Raw genomic sequence first — 4,881 nt, forward strand, 5'->3', positions numbered from 1 at the left:
TTGTTTGGTCGAATTTCCCAGGGAAGCCATCTGGTCCTGGACTCTTATTTGTTGGGAGATTTTTGATAACTGATTCAAAGTTTTTGCTGGTTATGGGTTTGTTCAAGTTTTCTATTTCTTCCTGTTTGAGTTTTGGAAGTGTGTGGGTGCTTAGGAATTTGTCCATTTCTTCCAGGTTGGCCAGTATGTTGGTATATAATTTTTCATAGTATTCCCTGATAATTGCTTGTATTTCTGAGGGATTGGTTGTAATAATTCCATTTTCATTCATGATTTTATCTATTTGGGTCATCTCCCTTTTCTTTTTGAGAAGCCTGGCTAGAGGTTTATCAACTTTGTTTATTTTTTCAAGAAACCAACTCTTGGTTTCATTGATCTGCTCTACAGTTTTTTTAGATTCTATATTGTTTATTTCTGCTCTGATCTTTAGTATTTCTCTTCTTCTGCTGGGTTTGGGGTGTCTTTGCTGTTCTGCTTCTATTTCCTTTAGGTGTGCTGTTAGATTTTGTATTTGGGATTTTTCTTGTTTCTTGAGATAGGCCTGGATTGCAATGTATTTTCCTCTCAGGACTGCCTTCGCTGCATCCAAAGCATTTGGATTGTTATATTTTCATTTTCTTTTGTTTCCATATATTTTTAAATTTCTTCTCTAATTGCCTGGTTGACCCATTCATTCTTTAGTAGGGTGTTCTTTAAGCTCCATGCTTTTGGAGGTTTTCCAGACTTTTTCCTGTGGTTGATTTCAAGCTTCATAGCATTGTGGTCTGAAAGTATGCATGGTATGATTTCAATTCTTGTATACTTATGAAGGGCTGTTTTGTGACCCAGTATGTGATTTATCTTGGAGACTGTTCCATGTGCACTGGAGAAAAAAGTATATTCTGTTGCTTTGGGATACAGAGTTCTAAATATATCTGTCAAGTCCATCTGTTCTAATGTATCTTTCAGGGCCCTTGTATCTTTATTGATCCTGTGTCTGATGATCTATCCATTACTGTAAGTAGAGTATTGAAGTCCCCTGCAATTACCACATTCTTATGAATAAGGTTGCTTATGTTTGTGAGTAATTGTTGTATATATTTGGGGGCTCCCCTATTCAGCACATAGATATCTATAATTTTTAGTTCTTCCTGATGGACAGACCCTGTAATTATTATATAATACCCTTCTTCGTCTCTTTTTACAGCCTTTAATTTAAAGTCTAGTTTGTCTGATGTAAGTATGGCTACTCCAGCTTTCTTTTGACTTCCAGTAGCATGATAAATAGTTCTCCATCCCCTCACTGTCAGTCTGAAGGTGTCCTCAGGTCTAAAATGAGTCTCTTGTAGACAGCAAATAGATGGGTCTTGCTTTTTATCCATTCTGATACCCTATGTCTTTTGGTTGGAGCATTTAGTCCATTTGCATTCAGTGTTACTATTGAAAAATATGGGTTTAGAGTCATTGTGATGTCTGTATGTTCCATGCTTGTAGTGACATCTCTGGTACTTTGTGGTCCTTGCAACATTTCACTCACAGAATCCCCCTTAGGATCTCTTGTAGGGCTGGTTTAATGGTGATGAATTCCTTCAGTTTTTGTTTGTTTGGGAAGACCTTTATCTGTACTTCTATTCTGAATGACAGACTTGCTGGATAAAGGATTCTCGGCTCTATATTTTTTTTCTGTTCATCACATTGAAGATTTCCTGCCATTCCTTTCTGGCCTGCCAAGTTTCAGTAGATAGATCTGTCACTAGTCTTATCGGTCAACTTTTATATGTTAGAGCCTGTTTATCCCTAGGGGCTTTCAGAATTCTCTCTTTATCCTTGTATTTTTCCAGTTTCACTATGACATGTTGTGCAGAAGATCGATTCAAGTTACGTCTGAAGGGAGTTCTCTGTGCCTCTTGGATTTCAATGCCTTTTTCCTTCCCCAGATCAGGGAAGTTCTCAGCTATGATTTGTTCAAGTACACCCTCAGCCTCTCTCTCTCTTCCCCTTCTGGACTTCCTATTATACAGATATTGTTGCATTTGATTGCATCACTTAGTTCTCTAATTCTCCTCTCATACTCCTGGATTTTTTTTATCTCTTTCTCAGCTTGCTCTTTTCCCATAATTTTATCTTCTAATTCATCTATTCTGTCCTCTGCCTCTTCAATCCAAGCTGTGGTCACCACCATTTTAGTTTGCATCTTATTTATAGCATGTTTTAGCTCCTCATGACTATTTCTTAGTCCCTTGATCTCTGTAGCAATAGATTTTCTGCTGTCCTCTATACTTTTTCAAGCCCAGCGATTAATTTTATGACTATTATTCTAAATTCATGTTCAGTTTTATTGCTTAAGTCGCTTTTGATTAATTCGTTAGCTGCCTCTACTTCCTGGAGTTTCTTTTGAGGAGAATTCTTCTGTTTCGTCATTTTGGATAGTCCCTGGTGTGGTGTGGAACTGCAGGGCACTTCCCCTGCGCTGTTTGGAGTAACTTGTGTTGGTGGATGGGCCGCAGTCAGACCTGATGTCTGTCCTCAGCCCACCACTGGGGCCACAGTCAGACTGGTGTGTACCTTATCTTCCCCTCTCCCAGGGGCAGGACTCACTGTGGAGTGGTGTGGTCCCTGTCTGGGCTACTTGCACACTGCAAGAGTTGTGGTTCTGCTTTGATGGGATCTGGTGTATTAGCTGGGGTGGATCTGCAATGTGCACAGGGATAGGAGGGGCTGGCTCAGCTCACTTTGCTATTGGTGGTCCCCTGCGGGAGCGGCCCTGAAGCACCAGGAATGAGGCAGGCCTGTCGGAGGGATGGATCCACAGAAGCACAGTGTTGGGTGTTTGCGCGGTGCAAGCAAGTTTGGTGAACTGGTTCCCTTTGGGATTATGTCTGGGAGATGGGAGAGGGAAATGGCACTGGCCAGTGCCTTTGTTCCCAGCTGAGCTCTGTCTTCCAGGGCTCAACACCTCTCCCTCCTGCTGTCCTCTCACCCTCCTGCTCTCCGAGCAGAGCTGTTGACTTATAACATTCCAGATGTTAAGTCCTGCTGGGTGTCAGAACTCACACAGTGTGGCCCCTCTGCCTTTGCAAGCCAGACTCAGAGATTTCGCCTTGCGGGCGGGCTGCTCCTCCACCACCCTGGCTCCCCCCCGCCAGTCCGTGTAGCATGCACCACCTGTCTGTCCTTCCTACCCTCTTCTGTGGGCCTCTTGCCTACACTTTGTTCCAGAGAATCCATTCTGCTAGTCTTCTGGCAGTTTTCTGGGTTATTTAGGCAGATTCGGTGGAATCTAAGTGATCAGCAGGACATGGTGAGCCCAGCGTCCTCCTACGCTGCCATCTTCTCCAGTAATCTCTCTCCTTCTATTTTGAATGACAGCCTTGCTGGATAAAGAATTCTTGGCTGCATATTTTTTGATTCAGCGCACTGAATATATCTCCTTTCTGGCCTGCCAAGTTACTGTGGATAGGTCTGCTGCAAACCTGATCTGTCTTCCCTTGTAGGTTAGGGACTTTTTTTTCCCTTGCTGCTTTCATGATTGTCTCCTTGCCTGAGTGTTTTGTGAATTTGACTATGATATGTCTTGTTGATGGTTGTTTTTTGTTGAATCTAATGGGGGTCCTCTGTGCTTCCTGGATTTTGATTGTGTCTTTCCCCATGTTAGGAAAGTTTTCTGCTATGATTTGCTCACATAACCCTTCTACCCCTATTTCTCTCTCTTCCTCTTCTGGGAACCCTATGATTCTGATGTTGTTCCTTTTTCATGAGTCACTGATTTCTCTAATTCTTAAATCAGGATCTTTTGCCTTAATCTCCCTCTTTTTTTTCTGGTGTGTTATTCTTTATAAGTTTGTCCTCTACATCACTGATTCTCTGTTCTGCCTCATCCATCCTTGCCGCCGCTGCATCCATTCATGATTGCGGCTCAGTTATAGTATTTTTAATTTCATTCTGGCTATTTTTTACTTCTTTTATCTCTGTAGAAAGGGATTCTAATCTATTTTCGACTCCAGCTGGTATTCTATTATTGTAATTCTAAATTCTGGTTCAGACATCTTGCTTGTGTCTGTGTTGGTTAAGTCCCTGGCTGTTGTTTCTTCCTGCTCTTTCTTTTGGGGTGAATTCCTTCATTTTGTCATTTTCAAGGGAGAAAAGGAATTAATGAGGTAGAAAAATTGAAATTAAAAAAAATTAAAATAAAAAAATATTAAAATTAAAAATTAAAAACACACACACACACAAACCGAATAGACGATGCTAGATGCTAGGTGTGTTTTGGTCTGGGTGTTGAAAGTGGTTTGACAGATTAGAGGAAAAAAAAAGGGGGGGATGAAAAAAAGGAAATCGTTTGAGAATTTGAAAAAATGAATTCACTGAAGTAGACTAAAATGAGATGATAGGGGCAAAATAGAATTTGAAAAAATATGCACAAAAGTAAAGAATATAGTGGAAAAAAATTAAAGAAAAAAATTTAATAAAAATTAAAAATAAATATGAATTTTTTCATTTTCTGTATTTATGAAAAAAGAAAAGAAACGAAAAAGAGAACAAAGATAAAGAAGAAAAAAGAAAAGAAAAAAGAAATCATTTGAAAATTTGAAAAATGGAATACACTGTAGTAGACTAAAATGAAATTACGGAAGTAAAATAGAATTTGAAAAATTTACATAAAACCAAAAAATATAGTAATGAAAATTAAATAAGAATATTTTTAATAGAAATTGGAAGGAAAATGAAGTTTTTCTCTTTCTGCATTGAAGAAAATAAATAAATGAAAAAGAAAAAGAAAGAAAAAGAAAGAAAAATAAAAAGAAAAAAAGAAAAAAGGAAATTGTTTGAAAATTTGAAAAGGTGAATACACTGAAGTAGACTAAAATAAAATGATGGAAGTAAAGTAGCATTTGAAGAAAT

This window comes from Panthera tigris, chromosome B3, assembly GCF_018350195.1.
Source record: "Panthera tigris isolate Pti1 chromosome B3, P.tigris_Pti1_mat1.1, whole genome shotgun sequence".
Taxonomy (NCBI): domain Eukaryota; kingdom Metazoa; phylum Chordata; class Mammalia; order Carnivora; family Felidae; genus Panthera; species Panthera tigris.